Genomic DNA, 24,823 nt, shown 5'->3' on the forward strand with positions numbered 1-24,823 from the left:
GCAGGGGGTGATGAGGATGGGGGTGGAGGAGCAACTGTAACCTGAACTGTTGTCTTGGGTGGAGATGAAGGTGGTTTAGGAACAAAATCTTCAACAATATGCACCAGAGTTGGAGGCCTAGGAGGTGTATTATGATGGGTTTTGGTCATAAGACATCCTATGTGCTCATACAAACCCTAATGCTTGGATCTAGGTTTCTCTATTGTACATGCTTTGAATCCAAGACTATAAACCCTAATTCTAGTATTCAAGTAATCATATTAATATGTAATTAGGTTTAAGATCATACCTTGATTGTTATGTAGCAATAACAATCCCAATTCCTCCTTGAATAGACTTTGGAATGCTTAAAGTCACAAGTGTCACTCCTCTAATGGCTTACAAACACCAAGAGCACATGGAGAAGGTTAAAGAGAGAGGAGAGAGGTTAGAATTCGTCCTTAGGACTCCTTGGGAAGGGATACCTGAATTCATGAGCCTTAGGGTCTTTATATAGGTGTAGAGATAGGGTTTCCGTCATTATCCTTATCTAGTTGCTTATCCATAAAGCAACCCATAAGATAATCCTTGAATCCTTATCATAGTCGAATTCTAAGGCCTTATCACCTCAAATTCGTTCACCATATATTTAAGACAATCCTTAGCTTATTTTGTAACTATCACATAATTACAAATCAGCCCCTCTAGTTTAATTAATTACACTTGATCACAAAATTAATTCATAATTAATTATTGACCAATATTAATTAAACAAATATGATTTCTCCTTTAATATATTATTCTTATAACATATTAATAAATCACTATACCAGTTGAGAGACGATGGTCCAAAAACGACCATAGGAAATTTCAGAATGCTTGGTCGAGGAGGACAGACTCTATACCAGTTGGGACCAAATCAATGACCCGTAGTCCGTATACGATCTTCATGAAGCATTTGTTTGATCCATCAGATCTACCAACACGCTCAGCCAACCCCTTGTGAAGAAGGGTGAGCAACCCGTTCCATTGAGGAGGTAAGCAAGATTTTTGAACTTAGTGAAGGTGGTAAGGACCTTAGTGTATCCCATCTCATAGAACATTGAGAGCGATTGAGTTGTGGTGATGAAGTCTGGTGAGATGACGGAGGCGTCTACTGCAAGCCCTAAAAGAGAAAAAAATCATCCTTTTGAAATAGAAGCTTTGTGAGAATGAATCTGAAAGTAGATGCGCTCTTTGAGTTTGTCGTAAGTTGCTGTGGAGTATACTTGAGATAGTAGTGACATTGGAACAGATTCCACTTGAGTTAGAGCGATTATGAGAAGGGAATACTTGAGACATTCTACTACTTGAAGCATGTAAGGATCATACAAGAATGGATTCATCTGAATGATCAAATTCTGATTGGGCTTGATCGAAAGCAGGGATGACGATGCAGTTTGATCCTAAAGAGATGAAGAATCCGCCATTGTTGAGCTTTGTGTAGAAGATGAACAGTTGTTAAAAAACGCTGGGGTGTTTGCGAGAAGTGGAGTGTGGTAAAAGGTACAGTAGAGCGAGAAATCATTTATATGCGATTGCCATGAGAGAGAAAGAATTTGCCACAATGATGAAATGATCTCTAAAAAGGCGCCTATAAAAAGCGGGATTTGACAGCTTTGTTTTCCCCAGATACACGTCAAACGGAGAAGGTTTAGGAGCCGTTTCAACTTCACGCGCCCATTTTTGAACTTATCCAAACACACGTTGTAACGTCGTATCCATTCAACTTCTTCGATCTAGTACTCATTTAGGATACAAAATACCTTAATACTTCCATAAGTCTGTTTAATTTTTAGAGCCGGAAGTAAAAACCACTCACAATTGTCACGAACCAAAGTTTTGGAAAATCAGAAAGATTTTTGTGAATTAGTGTGCCAACAGATTAGAAATAAAGCAAACAAGTGTATGGGATGTAAGTGATGTCAAATATGACATAAGGCTGAGGATCGCGGGCACGAATCTCTTCCTTCAAAGTCAAAAGAGACTTGAAGTGCTTGTGTGGTTTCCTGTGAGAATACGATCAAATGTTTGTTAAGAAACATTGAAAGGCTTCTTTTTAATAATAGGATTTAGAGTGTGGCTAAGCTTCAACCGAACCTCGATGATTAACATAAGACCAAACGTTGGAAGAAGTACTTGTGAGACCGATGTAGTCTGTTGAACAAGTAGGTTGGATAGATTGGAAGTAACAGAATATAGAATAGAAATCTTAGATACAAAAACTAAATTGGATCTTTTAAGAAGAAATGTCTTGGTGTTAGACAATTTCACGAAAGAAAAATAAAAGAGACTTCTTTTGGGTAACAAGTGAGTTCTTGAATATAAATATTCACCGTCAATTCAGTATTGGTGTTGGATTTTGGATCTTACTTAACATGTGGTGTACGCATCTAAGATCATAAACACAAAGTTTGTGTAACCATAAATCTCAGTGGTAATTCCTGAGAGTCTCAAGGGTTACATTGATGAACCGATAGTAGATGGGGAATATAGATAAGGTGGCTAAAGAGCTGAATGTACCCCTGCTTTTAAAAGAGTGACATAGCAGAAAACTCTTGACTCATTTGAGAAGAGTAGGGTAGCTCAGGACTTGAGTGAATAGTACAACCTAATTGGGAAGAAACGATAAGTACAAATTGAATCATTAAGGCCTCACTCAAAGTTTTAAGAGGCTTTAGTCTACATCCAACAACATGCTTCTAGGGACATCTAGCAAGTTCATAGTTAAAATTGCCATACCTGCCCCTCCACGAGTTCATAAGATGTCTTGGCACTTGATACCTAGTAAGGAAGAAGAGAGAAACAAACCACACAAAAAATAAAAAAATAAAATATTTTTGAAAATTTGTGTTTTCTGACAAAGAATGAAAATAGTAAAAATAGAAAAAAACTTCAAAACATCTTAGAAATAAAGAAAAAAATAATAACGAACAGAAAAATAGAGTATAAAAGAGTCAACCGAACCTGCATCTTAAAGAATGGAAGCTAAATAAAATGAGCAATCAATTCATTTCAGTTCCCAAAAATTAAGGATCCAAAATAAGCAGACCGTTCGGTTCATTTCGATTCCCTAAAAATAAGGAGCCGAAATAAGCAGAACGTTCGGTTCATTTCGGTTCCCTAAAATTAAGGAGCCAAAATAGACCGAGCGATCAGTTAATTTTTCTTTCCTAATTTTTCAGTGAAAGGTTTGAGGATTTGGTACGATTATGCTTCCATCATTCCTAAACCTTGCAAAACTCTAAGGACCTTACGAAATGGACTTCCACGTTGCCATCTTCAACATGATCCTTGATGAAGTGGTACCTGAATGCAATATGCTTTGTCTTTGAGTGCTGCACCGGATTGTGACAAATTCTTATCGCAGCTTTCAGAGTCACAATAAAGAGGAATCTTCTTCATACTCAGTCCATAGTCTCTAAGTTGACTTTGTATCCAGACTACTTGTGAAGTACACGAAGCAACAACTATGTATTCTGCTTCGGCTATTGGAAGAGACACACATGTTTGCTTCTTGGACTGCTAGCTAACTAGTTTGCCATCAAGGAACTGACATCCTCCAGATGTACGCAAACAACAACAACAACAATGCTTCTGAGTCATTCTCATTGATGAACCTATGTCAAAAGGTGACATTTGATGGGTCAAAGTTCAACGAGTGGATGAGGTATATTCGCATGATCACTCACTACAAGGACAAATAATATGTCCTCGATTAAAAGCTTGAGTAGATCATCCCAGACGTTGCTACTCCTGAAGAGTTGCCCGCCTTTGAGGCCAACGAGTGTGATGCTACAAAATTTCATTGCATCATGCTGGCCACCATGAACCTCGAACTCAAAAATTCCTATGAGGACATGTATCCGTATGAAATGCATCAGGATTTGCTGGACTGGTACCACCAAAGCGCGAGGCAAGAGCGCTATGAGATCATTACTAACATGATCATCGCTAAGATGGGGAGTGGAGAATCCTTGACCTCTCATTTGCAGAAAATATGGAGGTATTTTGATTGTCTTCTCAAACTTAATGTTAAGTTTGATGAGGATTTGGCTATCGACATAATCCTTCACTCCTTGCGCTTCTGTTACAACCAGTTCAGAATGACCTACCACATGAACAAGGAGGAGGTCTCCTTGAGCAAGCTCCAAGGACTAATGAGGACTGTTGATAGCAACCTCAAAGACAAATTCGTTGCACCGTCCCCTGTTGTGGCTGCTCCCGTGTTGGCAATTGGCCAAGGAAAGGGTAAGAAGAGAAAGCCTCCATGTAAGGACCACCATAAGGGTAAGACGCAAGATGGTTCCTCTTTTAGTGGAACCAAAGCTGGTTTGGTCAAACCCTCTTCCGACCCCAAAGAAGCAGAGTGCTATTACTACCACAAAAGGGCCACTAGAAACGAAGCTGCCCTCAACATCTGCAAGACATAAAGGATGGGAAGATTAAGCCCACCTTCGCAGGTATGTATTCTATTAAATCTAATAACTCATCATTTTCTACTTCATGGGTTCTTGATACAGGTTGTGGTTACCATATTTGTTGTGATTTGCAGGGCCTAAGAAGAAGTAGGGAAATGGAACATGGGAAGATAAACTTGATTATAGGAAATAGAAGATTGTCTCCTGTGACCAGAATCAAAGTTTATTCTTTAGTGCTGAGTAATGGGTTAGGGTTAGATTTAGAAAATTGTTGTTATTCGCCAGATATAGCACGAAACATTATTTCATTTCATGGATTGTTTAGACAAGGTTTCTAATATTCTTTTGATAATAGTAATGATTCTATTAATGTTTATTTGAATGATGTATTTTATTTCAATGCATTACCTTGTAATAGGATTTATGAATCTGTGATGGTTGTTGATAATTTAGGAAATGATGTATTCAATATTGATTCGTCTACTAGCCTACACAAAGCATGCGTTAGGCATTGTCGCCTCGGCCATGTCAACAAGAAACGCATAGCCCAACTCCAAAAGGATGGAGTGTTGGAGTCATTCAACGTTAGGGGTGATGATGCGTGTGAATCTTTTTTACTTGGGAAGATGACCAACTCAACCTTTACTAGCACTTGTGAAAGGGGTGAGGGTCCATTGGATCTCATACACACCAATGTGTGTGGGCCCTTTAGATCAACCACAAGGGATGCTTGCCACTTCTACGTGAATTTTATGGATGATTATATTAGATCTAGATATATCTACTTAATCAAGCAAAAGTCGAAAACCTTTGAAAAGTTCAAAGAGTTTAAAAATAAATCAGCTGGGCAGGAAAATCAAGATGCTTCGGTCAGACCGAGGAGGAGAGTACCCAAGTCTTGAGTTTCACGACTATCTAAAGGAATGCAGAATTGTTTTACAATTGACACCTCCGAGAATGACACAATTGAATGGTGTGGCTAAGAGACGTAATCGAACCTTTTTGGAAATGGTTCGTTCTATGATGAGTCGGACATCGTTACCAATATCTTTCTGGGGGTATGCCTTAGAGACTGCCGCCCACATCCTTAACTTAGTTCCCACCAAGAAAGTTACCAAGACTCCTCACGATATGTGGACAGGGAAAGCTCTCTCGTTAGAACATGTTAAGGTTTGGGGTTATGAGGCTTTCGTAAGACGAGAGACTCACGAAAAGCTCGAACCTTGTAGTGAGAAGTGTTATTTCATCGGCTATCCATAGAAGTCTTTTGGCTATCTTTTCTATAGACTGAATGACAATGTTGTCTTCGTTGCTAGAAGAGGAGTGTTCCGAGAAAGGGAATTGATAACACAAGAAGACGGTGGGAGGCAAATTGATCTTGAAGAAATTGAAGAACAAAGTGATGACGGAGCCTCTAACACTGGCGCTCAACTCGAGGAGGAAACTCCTGTTGAACCTGTTGACGAGTCCTTACCTCTTAGACGTTCTAATAGGGTTAGTGTCAACCCCAATTTTATGGTTTTCATATTCCTATTAATGAATTTGGACAAACCTAGCAGCTACAAAGAATCCATGGCAGGCCCGGAGTCTGCTAAATGGAAAGAGGCGATGGACAACACGATTCAGTCCATGTATGACAATCAAGTTTGGAACTTGGTTGATAATGTACAAGGTCGCAAGACAGTCGGGTGCAAATGGATCTTTAACAAAAAGACGGACATGGATGGGAATGTGCACACTTATAAAGGGCGATTGGTTGCGAAGGGCTGCACTCAAACTCCCGGAGTTGACTATGATGAGACCTTCTCACCAGTTGCAAAGATATAGTCTATTAGGGTAATGCTTGCGATAACTGCGTTTCATGATTATGAAATTTGGCAAATGGACGTCAAAACCGCTTTCCTTAATGCGAAGTTGTCTGAGGATGTGTATATGAATCAGCCAGAGGGTTTTATCGATACAAAGCATCCAAATAGAGTGTGTAAGCTTGAGAAATCCATTTATTGATTGAAACAAGCATGTCGCAGATGGAATCTTTGTTTTGATGAGAAAGTAAAAGAGTTTGGCTTTCTGCGGTGGTTTTCGCCCTCAAGATTTGGTGACACTACCTCTATGGGGTCCGGTGTACTATCTACACGGATCACAAGAGTGTGAGGTACGTCATGGATCAGCCGAATCTGAATATGAGGCAACGTTGGTGGCTAAATGTGGTTAAGGATTACGACTGCGAGATCCTGTAACACCTGGGCAAGGCCAATGTAGTGGCTGACACACTGAGCCGCAAAGAAGTGGAGGCACCGATCTGAGACATATGTTTGAGGATGACAGTGATGACTCCATTTCTAGAGCATATCTGAGAGGTGTTGGTGGAAGGTATGAAGGAACAGCGCCGAAAGAGTGAGATAATCGTAGGCCAGGTGGCCTCATTTGATTACAATAGTCATGGGTTGTTGACCCTGCGTAGGAGGGTATGGGTTCCCTACTGGGGAGGAGTATGGCGGGTACTGATGGACGAAGTCCACAAGTCCAGATTCTCCATCTATCTCGGGGGCAACAAAGATGTATCGAGATCTTCACCCAGATTATTGGTGGATTTCCATGAAGTAGGTTATAGCGTGGTATGTAAAGCAATGCCTGACCAGTAGGAAGGTCAAGGCAGAGCATCAGAGGCCCATGGCAAGATGCAACCGCTAGACATTCTCGTGTAGAAATGGGAGGATATCACAATGGATTTCATCATAAACCTTCCTAGGACCCCAAGTGGAGTAGATTCGATATAGGTCATGATGGATCGATTGACCAAGAGTGGTCACTTCATATCGATTCAGGAAAGTATCTCCATAGAGGGACTGGCTGAGATCTATGTTCGAGAGATCGTGGCACGTCATGAAGTGCCAGTCTCGGTAGTATCGGATTGAGATGTACGTTTTACTTCCAGGTTTTGGAAACGGTTTCACGATGAGATGGGTACCCGTCTTCATTTCAGCACCGCTTTCCACCCTCATACCGATGGATATAGCGAGAGGACAATTCAGTCTATCAAGGACATGCTTAGAGCATGCGTGCTACATTTCGGGGGTAGTTGGGATACATATCTTCCGTTAGCAAAATTTTCATATACCAATAGCTATCACTCCAGTATAGACATGCCTCCCTTTGTGATGCTCTACGGGAGGAAGTGTAGGACCCCAATATGTTGGGGAGAGGTCAGTCAGAGAGTCTCAGAGGTGGTAGAAGAGTTACGCCGACAAGTGGCGTTCGTACTTAAAGTTTCAGGTGGGCAATATGGTCCTCCTGAAAGTATCACCGTGGAAGGGTTTAATCAGATTCTGGAAGCGAGGCAAGCGGGGCCCCAGGTTTATTGGTCCATTTAGGGTTCTGGTATGGGTAGGTCGGGTTGTTTATCGGCTAGATCTTCCAAAAGAGCTCAGTACATTCCATGTTTCGCAGTTGCGGAAGTGGCTAGTGGACGAGTCTGTGGTGGTAACCCTTGAGGACATTGAGGTTGATGATAGCCTGAAATATATCAAGAGGCCAGTGGCAATTTTGGAGCATAAGAAAAAGGAGTTGAGGAACAAAAGGGTAGAGTTAGTTAAAGTGCAGTGGAAGCACCGCAAGGGTTCAGAGTGGACGTGGGAGCTTGAGGAAGATATGAGGAACCACTACACTGAGTTATTTTCAGAGACAACTGTAACAACGTGAATTTTCAAAACAATTTTTCATTTTTCAAATAACATAAAACTTATTCAATATTCTGAAATTCTCAAGATTAACAATGTCATCATGATAAAAACATGTCCCATGATCATAAAATAAATCTTCTACAAGTGTGTACGGATCATGCCGGTGCCTTCCCACAATTATCGCTAGTACCAGAAACACATAACACATAACACTTTAAGCATAAATGTTTAGTGAGTTCCCCAAAATACCACATACAACACATTCTCCACTTAAGGCCATAACTCTGTGGGATCTTCCGATCCATGTGTCTCAGGGGACTTCCGTCCTAACTCTGGTAGACCTTCCGGCTCAACCCATATGACCTTCCGGTCCTCATCATCTTGACCTTCCGATCCATACTATGATGAACTTTCGGTCCATATCATAACATAGCACATACATATCACATAGAAACAAATATCACATACTTTGCATAGAAAATAAGACCTTCGATTCACACATGGTTACCACTCTAGGTAAAGTATAGTGAGAAGACTCACCTCTCATGATGCCTAATAAACCTTCTAGCTTGATAACCTCGATCGAGCCTCCCGGTAACACATAAGGCAAACATCTCTAATTAATACTTTTACTTGACCCCATCTCTATAGATTGGGTAGAAGACCATTCTACCCCTCCCTGACTTCTCTTGAATCAGTATGACTAAAACCCTAAGGTCAACTGAAGTCAACTCTAGTCAACGGTCAAACTTTGACTAGACTCGTCGAGTGCACTCAGGTGACTCGGCGAGTCCATGCTTGTTCTCTGAATCCTCCTATGGTCCTACTTGACTCGTCGAGTTAAACTTTCACTCGACATGTTACCATTGGTCACGAATCGCAGGACAACCCGACTCGACTCGTCGAGTCCTCTTGTGGAATCGGTGAGTTTCCTCCATGGCTACACTCAAATGACCTTCTGAGGTTAGATTTGTTTCCCCAACATATAGATATAACCTTGTAACACCCAATAGTCACATAAAGGTCCAGACTTTATACACATGCAACACCCATATAGCTCTATATGGTGAAATAGCTCTAAAAATGGCATCCTAGATTCATAACTCCAATAGAACTGCATAAAGATGGAAGATTGGGACTCTCTGGACCTCTCAAAGTCCATATCTAATACTTATTCCACATTGGGACCTCATATGCATTATATACTATACAAGAAAAAGTAAAGAAAACCATAGATTCAAGGATTCTTTACAAAACAAAAGAAAGGGTCGAATTACTACCTCATAATGGAGATCCCTTCCTGAATGTCTCAGAATGACATCCTCCTTTGGTTGTTCTAGCTGAATCCCTTCTCTTCCTTTGCCAAATCACACCAAAATACTTGATTTCATCATAAGAACCCTCCCTTGGCTCCAATGGCGGTTTAGGGTTTCTCACAGGAGATATGAGGCGCATCCAAGGTCATAAGTTCCTTTAAATAGGATCTAACTCCGAAACTTAGGGTTTTTTCTGCCCAGTACCTACTCGACGAGTACATACTTGGACTTGTCGAGTTCACTCATTAAATCCACGTGATCAGCCCGATGTGGCTTGGCGAGTCAGACCTACGACTCGTCGAGTCCCTCCTAAATCCTCAAAGTTGAACCACGAGCTATCATACCCAAAATTCCGGATGTTACAACAACAAACTTCGAAGATGAAGTTTAAGACAAGTAGAGGAGAGTTTTAACACCCGGTTCCAAGTATGCATTTAATTAAGTTAATTTTATAATTTTACCCTTGGACTTGACGAGTTGAGGGCCCAACTTGTCGAGTAAGATCAAATCCGGGTCGGAAACTAAGTAGTCTACTCAACGAGTCAGAAGATCGACTCGGCGAGTAGGCGTTGTCTGATGAAAAACCTAATTTCAATGGTTTGTCTCCCTATTTAAAGAACATAACACCCCTATGACCTCCCTTATCACTCCCTCAACGTCCATAAAACCCTAAACTTTCACCTTTGAGCCTTGTGAGTATTTGTTTATCATTTCTTGAGCTACCTTGTGTGTTTGAAGTTTGGGTGAAGAAGAGGAAGATGGAGGAATTCAAGAGGAGATTTCAAATCTAGAATTATCACCATCTTCTCCTCATTTTCTGGTAATAAAGCATCACACTTGGCTTATGATTTCCTAGATCTTCTTATGGTTTTTTGGGATTTGAAGCTTGAGTCTTGGGATTTGGACATCCCAAGTTGATACACCTTTAGATCTGAACCCTGAAGGGTCCTCATGGCATAAAGGTGCCATATTTATGGCCATAAGAACCCTCATGCATGCTATTAACCCCCATTTTGACTCTTTAAGCTCGAAAGCTTATGTAAGCACGTAAAGTTTATGACTTTACGTGATATATCAACCATAGGAGACCAGATCTACCTTTTGGTTAAGTTTTGCACATCAAAAATCGAATTATGTACTTGGTCGTTAGTAGACTCGACAAGTCCGTTTTGGGACTCGGCGAGTCATGTGTTGATTCCCCAAATCAGTTTGGGGTTCAAGGGAACGTAGTTGAGTTTAGAAGAGATTAAATGAGTCCAGAGGAGTGACTTAACATACTAGGACATAGCCATGGCCTAGAAACCATGGGACTCGGCGAGTGGAAGAAAACACTTGGAGAGTCCAAGGCAATCTCCCAACCCATGAAGATAAGACTCGATGAGTTGTTCATACAAGTCAGTGAATCACAGACTGGAAATGTTCATATGATGAAGATAGACTCGATGAGTTGTTCATACAACTCGGTGACTCGGATAAAGGTTGTCCCAATATCATGAATAAATGAGTACTCGTCAAGGTCTTGCTAAACTAGGCGAGCATAATCGGGTTAAGGAAAAATCAAGGATGAGGGGACTCGACAAGTTGGAGGGTCAACTCGGCAAGTCAGGTCAACTTGAAGTTGACTTTGACCAGGATGTTGACTCTAGCCAAGGGTAAATGGTCATTTTACCCTGACAATAATTATCAGTGCTTTAACTAAGTCTCGTTGTGGCAATTATAGCCGGGGAGTCACCGGAGCAGCAGTCAGACATTTCTCGCTCAGTATTTCAGCAGTCAGCTACGCGAGGTGAGTTTCCTTCCAGTAGGAGCGGGTCTACGGCTACAATGTTGGCCCATTTAGGTGATAGTAGTTCCGGACATGGGTCCGATGTCGGGGTAGTCCTGAGAAGTAAGTTGAATGCTTGATGTCTTTTTGATTCATTCATGTATATGTGATTATGTTATATGTTACGATCATGTTATGCTATGTTTAGTTTATTCTGGACTTCGATCCGATGCAGCGGCCAAGGCCCTAGTTATTCCGAACTTTAGTCCAATGCAGTGGGCGAGGCCCTAGTTAGTCTGAACTTCGGTCCGATGCAGTGGGCGAAGCGCTAGTTAGTCCGGACTTCGGTCTAATGCAACGTCCAAGGCCCTAGTCATTCCGTACTTTGGTCCGATGCAGTGGGCAAGGCCCTAGTTAGTCTGGACTTCGGTCCGATGCAGTGGGCGACGCCCTAGTTAGTCCGGACTTCCGTGTGATGCGGTAGGCAAGTCCAAGTATTTCCTTTTTATATTATGGTATGGTATGTGGTAGTTTGGGGAGCTCACTAAGTTTCGTTCTTACAGTTTTCAGTTTTGGTTTCAGGTACTTCCACCAGTAAAGGGAAGGGCTCGGGATGATCGCATGGCACACACCACAGTCTTCAGCCTAGGAGTTTTACTCTGATATTTTGATATAACGTAATACATGAGATTTGATATGCGATAGATATTCTGAGATTTTGAAACACTTATTTGTTGATTTTATACTTTGGTGATGAAATGATGGTGTTAATGGTGTTTTAAAAATGAAATTTTTGGGTTATATTTTTAGAATGTTTCAAATGGTTACTGATTTCTTATGTGATTAGGTCCATGTTCACTATTACTAATCCTTTGGCAAACAAGTTAATTCAAACAATGATCAAGTGATCAAAGTAACAAATTTCCTAGTGTTCAGTTCGAATCAAGTAAGACTTGTAATATTAGTTAACTAAAATTCTCAATTCAATCAACCCATATGTGGTTGGTCATCACACATGCTCACACATCAACTTAATTATTTTATAGTTAACCCTAGGTTCATGTTCACTAATACTAAGCATACCATCTTGTTTTCACAAAACTATATGATTCAAGAAATTAAGAAGATGTTCATACAACTCAATAAACTTGATTATTAACATAAAATAATTATCATTAACACATAAGGGTCTTTAACAATGTTAACATGATAAATAATCAAATCAAATGAATCCAAGCCACTTAATCAAACCATATTCATAAGACCATCTAGTCTAAACAGAAGTATGAAGCTTTTAGTTCATAACTATAGCAAATAGCATCCTAAAATCAAAATCTAATGATTCAAACATGGTTCACACAAAAAATTAAGATAAAAGTAATGTTTTTTTTTTTTTGCTTTTATCTCTTCAAAATTGACTTGTAGGTTGAATTCTAGAAAACCACAACCCTAAGAAACCTTCCGGCCTCCAAAAATTGTCTAAATCTTCCATAATTAATTAGGCTTTCGAATGAAAGAGAGCCTATATATAAATTCTGAAAATAGAGCCAACTCGATGATTTTTTGGGAAAACTTGTCGAGTTTTTCATTTAAATCGTGTCTATGACAAGTCAGCATCAAGAATCGCGAAACTTCTATTCAACTCATCAAGTTGATGGCCAACTTGTCGAGTTTATTTGGAATCAACATTTTCTCAATACACAAAAGTCATCCAGAATTGTGTGTAGTTTTCAGAACATTTTGAATCTCGTCAATCGGAGTTACGGTTCATGAAATATGGCCAAAACACTAACGAGGGGTCAAGCTGTCCAACAACATCCTTCTTTTTTCAAAATCCAAGATCCAAGCTTCCAATCGCCAATTCCGCTTCCGTTCCATCCGAGCATATCATTGTTGCTGAAAAATGAAATTCCAAACTAATTAAGCACCTTTTGTTATTAAATGAGATAAAAACAACGTAAAATATTAAGATAATGCATAATTTATATGACTAAATTTGCCCATATCAAAATACCCCACACTTGACTTTTGCTTGCCCCAAGCAAAACTGAATTTTAGCGCACTAATATCACTTAAGACAATCCAGATTGAACCCAGTCATTATACCAAGGCCGCAACGCATGAATTTGTGTCAAAATTTTTCCTAAGGACCCCCCTTAATTCTAAATACTAACAATCCACATAAACAGTCGCCCACTTCTTTTGAACAATGCTCATTTTATGCATCCCTCTGAATCCATCAGTAGAAAACTGTCTTAATCTCAAGTCATTTTTGGTTAAATCCACAAACATAAATACGATAAAATAACCTAGAAAAGAAAAATACAATAAAATAAAATACTTGGCAACTTTTTGTCTTGAATCGGTTATACTTTGTAGATCTTTCTTCATGTCTTCATACTTGTAGATTCTTTGAAAATTTCAGCATGCTTTTTTTTTAATTTTTTTACTCTTTTTTTAATTTTTTCAAAGCTATTCACTCAAACTAAAAATCAAGAAAAACATATGCTTAAGCAAGGGGATTTAACTTCATCCTTTATTTAATAAAGCCATTAGTCTTATGTGCAATGACTACTTAAGATTTCTTGGATACATTTCTGGTACACGATGCTAAACATGGTGCATCCCTCAAACTATGCAAGGTTGTGTTTTTGTTCCATGATTTCACTAGAATAAAGGGGGACAAAATGCATTATAACATATATTGGCTCAATTAAAATTTTAGGTCCTCAAAGAATCATCAAACACAATACTAGCATGGAATCCTAGTTGCTTTACCACAATTTTGTAATTTAATCCTAGCAATTTTTTATGCAATTGTTTTTTAATTATACCTAGGATTCTAATGTCACTAATGTAATCAACCCTTACCCGACAAATAATTCATGCAATTTCCACATTACATGTTATGCATGATAAAGAACATAATAATAAAGAGAAAATCGGAATAGACTCCCCTAGGATAGAAGTTGTGACGTAACGACCCAAATTTTCAAAAGAAAATTTTCATTTTGAATTAATCAAACACATTTTCATAAACCTTCAAATTCCCAAACAAATGTTTTGAAATCTACATTCATTACAAATTTTTTTAAAAACATCAGAGTATCGTATAAAATATTGATGAGAGAGTGAACGCCGCGCTGTCAAGCCTTGCCCTTTCCCTTAGGCTCAGATGTACCTGAAACAAATCCACAAACTATAAGTTAATGCTTAGTCAGTTCCCTAGAGCATACCCCACACACAATCAACATAACGCATATCATATTATCTATAAAAGCTACACATACCACATAAGCTATCCATACATAAACCTATAACGATGTTGTGAGCTCCCCCCAGGGTCTTACACCTTCATGTCATGGGCTAACCCACATAGTCTTTACCTGGGAATGCCATGGGCTACCCCACATAGTATTATATCAAACTGCCATGGGCTCCTCCTGGGGTCTTTCATGCAATAAGATACATAATCAAACTAGCATATCATATCACAAAAGTATCTAACATACTACATACACATACATGAATTTGTAATGTTTTCGTGGGATCCCTCCAGGGTCTTACACCATCATGTCATAGGCTGCCCCACATGGTTTCTACCTGGGAATGCCATAGGTTACCCCACATGGTCTTATATCCAAATGACATGGGCTCCCTCCCGGGGTCTTCCAAGGAATAACATGCAATCACTAGCATACCACATATCTCTTCAAATGATGCTGTACCACATAACATAAAATGGGTTGGCCATGGTGTCGTAAACCCATTGGTATGGTGAGAAGACTCACCTTTGTCTGTAGAATCCAAAGTCTGCTCTCTTAACAATCCGTAGAAAGTCGTGATGAACAATGATAACATTACCCAATGTTAGGATCAAACACCATCTAAGTGGGGAACCGAAATCCCCAAGTCCTTTCACAAAGGCCCAAAAGGTCTTTCTTAGCTAATGGGTCCAAAGTCCATATCCAAAGTCACTATTAGGCCTCATGGACCAATAAAGCCCAATCATAAAATCCTTGGTCCAAAACAGATAAACTAGCCCCGTAACCCTAAAACAAGACCAGACCCAATGAAATATTGAGACACAAAAGCTCAAAGGCCCAAAACAAATCCAAGTTCAACTAATGTGCATACGCTTAGCATACCACCCTGGTACGTGTAGCATACTGAGTCCCTGGGCCATACGCGTTGCGTACACTAGGTTATGCCCAACTTACTAACAGGTCAAGCACTTTCTCCATTAAGTGCTTAATACTTGATTTTCTCATGTCTAATAGTCTGATCTAAGCTTATTAAGACGACCTGGGGCATAAAGTTGGCAACTTTATGCCTTTGCATGTCTCATATGTTCCCAACAACCCCATTAAGACCTTTTTAAGGTTCTTAATCCATGCATGAGGCCACAACACTCATCAAGACTTCATTTCCATGTCATAAATGGACCAAAGGACCTCAAATCTAACCTTTCTAACCTCTAGAGTTGCTCAACTCACAAGAGGAGATCCAAAAACAACAAAAGGGACCAAACTAGAAAACCCTAAATAGATTTAATGAATAAGATGGAAAGATCAAAGATTTATACCTCTAAAAGCTCCTCAAGGTTAACTATGTGCAGGTTCTTGAAGCCCAATTTCGGTCCAAGATTGCTTGATAACTTCTCTTTCTTAAATGGACACTAAAATGGCCCTAAAAGCACTTTCTAAGCTCAAAAATGTTCTCACAAACTCTCTCTGGTGTAGAAGGGCGAAATAAGGATGCGAAGGCTGTCTAGGGTTAGGTCTAAAAGGCTTAAGGATGTTTAAATAGGCCCTAAGTCCAGAAATTAGGGTTATAGATATCAGTCATGTATGCCCAGCGTACCTGCTGCCCCTCCATAATCCTCCTTGCAAAGTACGCCCGGCGTACCTAAGGGACTTATTATGTTGTATTTAAAATTCTTCAAGGGCTTCAAGATAATACCAGTTTTGGATTGTTACAACTCTCTCCAACTTGAACTAGACTTCATCCTCGAAGTGCATAGACGTGAATAGATCACAATATTGCTCCCGCATCTCCTCCTCCGGCGCCCATGTCCATTCGGAGCCAATACGGTGCTGCCACTGCACCATTAAAAGCTTCACTTCCTAGTTCCGAAGGCCCTTTGTCTTCAAATCTAAGATGGAAATGAGCCTCTCGATGTAGTTCAGGCTCCCATCTACCTGAATATTGTCCAGTGAAATGATTGTGGACTTGTCGGTGACACACTTCCGAAGCTGACACATGTGGTAGGTGTTGTGAATCTGGCCAAGCTCCTCCGACAAATCCAAATGATATGTCACCTTGCCTACTCGGGCCATGTTCCCAAACGGGCCTATGTCTCGAGGCCCTAACTTTCCCCTCTTCTGAAACCTGATGATCCCCTTCCAGGGTGACACTTTAAGTAAGACAAAGTCCCCTACCTGGAACTCAAGATCTGATTGCCATCAGTTAGCATAACTTTTCTGACGACTCTGCGCGACCGACAATCGTTCACGCACCTACTGAATCAGCTCGACGATCTTAAGCACTACCTCAGTACTCCCCATGACCTGGTGCCCAACCTCGTCCCAAGAAACCGGATTCCTGCACCTCCGACCATTTAACATCTCGAATGAAGCTCGGTCGATACTGGTATGATAACTATTATTGTATGAAAACTCTATCAATGGGAGGTATGTGTACCAACTCCCTACAAAATCCAACACGCATGACCAAAGCATGTCCTCTAGTTTCTCGATCGTCCTCTCGCTCTGGACGTTAGTCTGGGGGTGGTACGCCATGGTAAAATGTAGTTAAGTGCCTAGTTCCTCTTGGAACTTCTTCTACATCCTAGATGTAAACCGAACATCTCTGTCAGAGACTACCGACACTGGCACCCGTGTCTTGTCACCACCTCTTGTACATAAATGTACACCATCTTCTCCGCGGATATACTCTTAGAAATCGTAATGAAGTGGACACTCTTCATCAGTCTGTCCACAATCACCCATATGGCGTCCACGCCCCTCGCCATCCTCGGTAACTTCATGATGAAGTCCATAGTGATCTCTTCCCATTTCCACATTAAATGGGTAGCGGATATACGTTTCCATGAGGCCACTGATGCTCGGCCTTGACCTTCCGGCAGGTCAAGCACCGATCCACAAACCAGGTGATCTCCCGCTTCATGCAGGGCCAACAATAACTCAGTATCAAATCTCTATACATTTTTGTAGCCCTGGATGTATAGAGAACTTGGAACAGTGTTCCTCCTCTAATATCCTCGGTCTCACTCCTCCAGTCGTCGGTACCCATACATGGTCAAAAGGCCACGACTATCCTTAACAAACAAAGGATATTATCCCCAAATCTGCTCTATCTTCCAATTCTCTTTTTTTACTCCCTCGACCTGGGCCTCTTTGATCATATCCAAAATTGGAGAGATCACTGTCATCCTCATACAAATGTTCCTAATCGGGGACCCCACCATCTTCCAACTTAAAGCATCAGCCGCTACGTTGGCCTACCCATGATGGTATAGGATCTCAAAACCATAATCCTTCAACACATCTAAGCACCTCCTCTGTCGCATTTTGAGGTTCTATTGATCCATCAAATACTTCAAAATCTTGTGATCAATATAGATGGTGAACCACACACCATAAAAGTAATGCCTCCAAATCTTGAGGGCAAACACCATTGCCCCCAGTTCCAGGTCGTGAGGAGGATAATTTGCCTTATGATGCTTCAACTACTTGGAGGCATAAGCTATCCGTACCCCCTCTACATCAGTACCGCACATAACCTTGAAATTAATGCATCACATTATACCACCAAATCATCTAACCCCTCGAGTAGTACTAAAATCAGAGCCTTGCATAACCACCGTATCAGGGTCTCAAAAGCCAACTGTTGATCCGTGCCCCACCGAAATATGACATTCTTCTTGGTCAAGTGGGTCAATGACATAACAATCTTGGAGAAATCATGGATAAATCTCTTATAGTTGCCCACTAAACCCAAGAAACTACGCATCTCAGACGCAATCTTCAGTACTTCCAAGTGTATCATTACCTCAACCTTGGCTGTATTAACCGATACTCCCTCCTGGTTGATGATGTGCCCCAAAAACGGTACCTCTCGTAGCCAAAAATCACACTTGGAGAACTTGGTATACAGCCTCTCAGCCCTCAGGGTCTCCAATACCTCCCTCGGATGCTTCTCATGCTGCTCCCTGGTCTTAGAATAGACCAGGATATCATCAATAAATAGGATCACTGACCGATCCAACATTAGTCTACACACCATGTTCATGAGATTCATGAACACTACTGGGACATTAGTGAGCCCAAATGGAATTACCAAAAACTTATAATGTCCATACCGAGTCTTGGAAGTTGTCTTCGGTATGTCCTCATCCCGAGTTCTCATCTAATGGTACCCTGGCCGAAGATCAATCTTGGAAAACCAAGATGCACCCTGCAACTGATCGAATAAATCATCAATCCTCAGCAACAAATAACGGTTCTTCATTGTTAGTTTGTTCAACTCTTGGTAATCAATGTATATTCTGTGTGATCCCCCATTCTTTTTTACGAATAGGATTGGTGCTTCCCATGGGGAACTGCTCGGACGGACGAACCCTCGGTCTAGCAGCTCTTGAAGTTGCGTAGATAACTCCTACATCTCGAAAGGTGGCAATCGGTACGGTGCCTTCGCTATCGTAGTTGCACCCGGCATCAAATATATGCGAAACTCCACATGCCTTTCTATAGGCACCCCTGGTAGCTCTTTGAGAAAGACATCTCGAAATTCCTAAAGGACTGGCACACTGCCCACATCCACCGTGGTCTCAACCCTCCTACCTAAGATATAAGCCAAAAATCACGTACATCCCTGCTCCATATATCTCTTAGCCCTCGCTGTCAAACAGAGAGTTGGCTCATGCGAGGCCCTCTCACCATGTATAACCATTTCTCCACCACTTGGGGTTCGAACCCTCACCAACTGGTACTCAAAATCAATATTGGCCTCGTTGGCCCCTAACTAGTCCATCCCGACAATCATCTTTAACCCTCGCAATGGTATTGGGACTATATCAATGCGGAACCTCTCGCCAAGCCCATTCAGGACACAGTCCCAATACACCCTCGCAACACTCACAGTGCGGTCATCTGCAATCTCTACCTCAAACGGGGATCCAAAGTTCCAGGCGCGTCCCAGAACTTCTTGCTAAGTGCAAGAGACACAAACGATCGGGTAGCACCCGAATTAAAGAAAACATGAGCAGACATACCATTGACCAAAAAGGTCCCTATGCAAGAATAAATTAAACATAAGTCATACATATAATAAAAATATAGAATAATAGACATGTACCAACAACGACGTCTGGCGCTGCCTGAGCCTCCTTGGTAGTCAGCTGAAATGCGCGACTCTTCACCGCTGGGCGGTCCGCCATAGCAGGGCAGCCATCATCCTCAGTATTCCGAGTCTAGGCACCGCTACTGGTCCTCCCCCTCCATGCAACCTCAGACAGTCAGCCTTTTATGGTCAGTATGGTTGCAGTGGAAACATATCAAGCCCTTCTTGGGGAAATCCATGCTCAAATGGCCCTGGTAACCACAAGAGTAACATCCTGATATTCCCGGTGTCCGACAAGCCACATTGTGAAATTTACCGCACCTGGCACACTGGCCCCGACACTACTGGACCTGCTGGAAGTTTTCTAAGCTCTGGGCCTTCTTAGCCTGACCCACCGCTACCTGTACCTGCTCCGACTTCCACTTGGTGTAGAAGTCTAATTCCATCCCCCGTTCGTGGGCCTTCTCCACCATCTCATTCTAGGTTTTATACCATGTAAAGCTCACAAACTCCCGAATATCATCCCGTAGCATTGATTGATATCTCATCCTCTTCATGTCCATATCGGTAGCGTACTGTAAGATCAACAAAGCTCGTTCCCAAAACTTGGCGGTGATCCCTACCATAGTCTCGGTGGTCTGCTGAAGGTCATGAAACTCTCTCACAATCTGTTGCACCTCAATGCTGGTGAAAACTCCAAGTCAAATCACCGAACGAACTCAATGCATGTCATCTCAACCACACCGGCTACTCCTACCTGGCAAGTTACCTCACCCCAACAATCTTGGGCCTTGTCTCTCAGCATGAAAGAAGAAAATCCCACCTGTGCCACATCCGAGAAAGAACTCGTATGCTGGGTATTCTCGATATCCACCACCTAGCATAAGCTAACAATGGGGTCCCTGACCCTAAAAAACTCTGGCGCCCAGCACACCTTGAACTCCATGAATGAGGGGGTTTGGGCCCCAACCTGGCCTGCAGTAGTCTCGACTCTAAATTCCCTAAGCCTATCCTCCATAATCTCCATCATACCGTCTTTGGTTGTACCAAATATGAATGGGGTAGCATCAAGGATGCCCATCGTAACCTCGGCTGAAATAAGCTCACACAGCCTCTCGATAATCAAATCGGTAGTGTCGCCTGATCCATCCCCGGATCAAGATCCTGATCCTGATCCCCCATTCCTATGTCGTGTCACCAACGTATAGTACTACAATACTATAGAACATAATGATTAGGATATCCATGGCAGGGATCTTCCCATACTGGTCCTTCTTAGAGCTCCCAGGTGTAACGTTGGTTTGGATATAAGTCTTGTTCTTTCAGTAGTACGGGCTCATACTATATTCCACACCTACCTGTACCTTTCCCCAAGCCTCTACCTGATAACTCCAATACGTCCCAAAATAAGCCATATCTTATAAACTACTACATATCTCACATCCTAGGTTGTCCTAACATTTGCTCTACTCACATCAATCAGACCAATCATAACAGGTTGCTTTTATGCATGCAAATTATACACCGAAAAGGATCAAATAGACTTTCTAATAAAAGATTCTACCCTAGGACCACAACCAAACGAGGAAAAAAAAATAAGGCCATATCAATCATTCTAAGGCTATAAGCTCCTAACCATATACAATTTTAATAGCATACACATATCAAGTTCCATACAATTATCAAAGCTCAAATATCAGTATAACATGGCTAACATATTGGGGAACTACTTACTTGGCTCGGCTGAACATGCAGGTTGCACTCTCATATTTTGCTTTCATTAAAAGCCATTTTTTTAATTTTTGAAAACAATTTTTTTTACCATTTTTTTAGTTTGAGTACTGACACACCCGAGAGTGTGTTTAAATCTCACAAACCAAGGCTCTAATACCAACTTGTAACGACCCAAATTTTCAAAAGAACTTTTTCATTTTGAATTAATCAAACACATTTCCATAAACCATGAAATCCCCAACCAATTGTTTTCAAATCCACATTCATTACAACTTTATTTAAAAACATCAGAGTGTCCCATAAAATATCGAAGAGAGAATGCACGCCATGCCGTCAAGCCTTGCCCTTGCCCTTGGGCTCAAATTTACCTGAAACAAATCCACAAAATGTTAACTAATGCTTAGTGAGTTGCCCAGAGCATACACCGCACACAATCCACATAATGCATATCATATTAGCTATAAAGCTACACATACCACATAATCCATGCATACATAAACCTATAAGGATGCTATGGGTTCCCCTAGGGTCTTACACCTTCGTGCCATAGGCTAACCCACATGGTCTTTACCTGGGAATGCCATGTGCTACCCTACATGGTCTTGTATCCAACTGCCACGGGCTCCCCCCGGGGTCTATGCAATAACATACATAATCAACCTAGCATATCATATCATAGGAGTATCCAAGATACTACATACACATACATAACCTTTAAGGTTGCCGTGGGCTCCCCACTAGGGTCTTACTATTGGATTAGTGTCTAAGTCCATAACTATTTTGGTATGTAGTTGACCCGATGGTGCATGGTCCTTTTGGGTTGCCTTCACCAAAGCAACTTGATAGGATGAATTATGGAGAGAAAGGATTAATTATGATTTATTAATATATTATGAGAATCTTTATATATATATATTAAAAGAGAAACTTGATGACATAATCTTCAACAATCATGACCATTCATTGTATTTTCTTGATTAATTTCAACTATTGGATCATTTTGATGATGTCATATAAAAAAAATTAATATTAACTAAATTAAGTTGACTAAGTTTGGAAAGTTGAAAACTTATTAATGGTGACTGGAATTTTTAATTGGAATCTATACAAGTGAGATAAATGTCAGTATACCTATCAAAACATAAATATGATTCCTTCTTTTTTAAAATCAAGTAATTTGTATATACCTTTCATAATTATAGAATTTGAAATCAAAGAATTCAAAATAGTGTGATATGAATCACAATATTTATTTCTTCATATCCTTTCCAAAATCGTTGTTCAAAATTATGTTAAGTATATATTCTCATTCAGTTGTTATCACAATTTCGTGAAATTTGAACTTTACAGCATCACGTTCGAATACCAGCTTCATAAGGTTAACAATTTTTTTTATTTACTTATTAATTTCTTGCTTCTGATTATAGTTTATGTGTTCAGTATATATATCAGTGATATATTAATGGGTTTTTGATAAACGGATTTTCTATTCTCTCTCTCTCTCTCTCTCTCTCTCTCTCTCTCTCTCTTTCTCTCTCTCTCTCTCTCTCTCTCTCTCTCTCTCTCCCTCCCTCTCTATGTGTGTGTTTGGATTGGATTAAGTAAAATTTAGTTTAATTTGTTATGTGTTAATTGGATTGGATTATGTGTTGGATTGGATGAAAAAATAAATAAAGAAAAGTAAAAATATAGTAGCTTCCAAAATGGTTTAGTGTCTATATATTAAAAGAGAAACTTGATGACATTACCTTCAACAATCAGGACCATTCATTGTGTTTGCTTGATTAATTTCAACCATCAGATCATTTTGATGATGTCATCATAAAATAAAATAAAATTAATATTAATTAAATTAAGCTGACTACGTTTGGAAAGTTGAAAAGTTATTAATGGCGACTGAAAAAATTAATTGGAATGTATTGAAGTGAAATAAACGTCAACATAATTGTCAAAACATAAATATGGTTCCTTCCTTTTTAAAATCAACTAATTTGTATATACCTTTCATAATTATAGAATTTGAAATCAAAGAATTCAAAATAGTATAATATGAATCACAATATTAATTTCTTCATATCCTTTCCAAAATCCTTGTTCAAAATTATGTATAAGTATAATCTCATTCAGTTGTTATCATAATTTCGTGAAATCTGGACTTTGTAGCATCACATTCGAATAACAACTTCATAAGGTTAGCAGTTTTTTTTGATTTACTGATTAATTTCTTACATCTGATTATAGTTTATGTGTTCAGTATATTTATCAATGGCTTATTAGTGAGTTTTTGACAAACAATCCAAAGGTAAAAAAAAGTATATGTTCATTATATTCTTGTTGTAAAAACTACTTTTAATTGGAATGATTTGTATATTCTTTAATATATGTTGGGTATTTGATGTTGCGTCTTGGGCTCACCTCTTAGCCCATTTTGTATACGGCATGGGCCTGTCCATCCGTAACTTGTTTTATTAGGGTTTGTGTATTAATAGATGCTTGTATGCATCTTTTTGGGGACTGATAGATCGTTTTTTACGTGTAATTAAGAAGATCTCTTTTGTAACCCTAAAATCCTCTGTAGCGGAAGTTCTTTATTGAGCTCTGCTGAGGATTGAACGTTCTAATCATTCGACTCATTCAGATCCATTCTTGAGTATTTTTTCATTGTTTTACTTTCATTATCTACCTGTTGCAAAGATCTAATCGATCAAAGAGTTCTTATATCTCATAAATTGGTATCAGAGCAGGAGGCTGTGTAATTCATACACATCTCTTCTGTGAAAGAAGCTATTAGGGTTTATTCCGCATTAACTAATATTTATTGAGCCGTCACTCCATAATTGACGTATCTCATTACTTATTCGTTTTTCCCTAATATTATATATTACAAGTCTGATCTTTCAAACAGGTTAAACGATCAAGCATGGACGATTCTCAGTCAAATCCTATCAACATCTCAAATAGTATTGGGTCAACAACAAAGATTCCTATCCTTTACACCCATGATTACGAAGTCTGGGAACATCACTTTGAAGATTATATCATTGGATCTGAAGCAAATGGATATCTTCTTTAAGAAGCAATCGTGTCTGGACCATTCGCTCATTCAGCAACGTCAAGAATCATTAAAACTCAGAAAGAGTATAATGATCTGTTGAAAGACGTAAAAGATGTTGCCCAAGACGAAAAGGATAAATTTCAGTCCAATAATAAAGCATTGAGACTAATCAGATTCACTCTTCAATCTGACACTTTCAGGCTGGTGAGTTCATGCGGCACTGCTAAAGAAATATGGGATAGGCTGCGAGAGCTATATTCCACAGACGAAGATCTCAAGCATTCAATTCAAACCTTACTTTTGTCTGAATTTGGTGAATTTAAGCAGAATCCTGAAGAAACTGTCACTCAGACGTTTGATTGCTTCAATCATCTTCTCAGTAAGATGATTAAACACGATATTGAAAGGAAGTTGATTGAACAAAAGGTTACGTTTTTAAACGGTCTTAGATCTGAGTGGAGAGCAGT

Source organism: Lactuca saligna, chromosome 8 (assembly GCF_052625555.1).
Source record: "Lactuca saligna cultivar CGN05327 chromosome 8, ASM5262555v1, whole genome shotgun sequence".
Taxonomy (NCBI): Eukaryota; Viridiplantae; Streptophyta; class Magnoliopsida; order Asterales; family Asteraceae; genus Lactuca; species Lactuca saligna.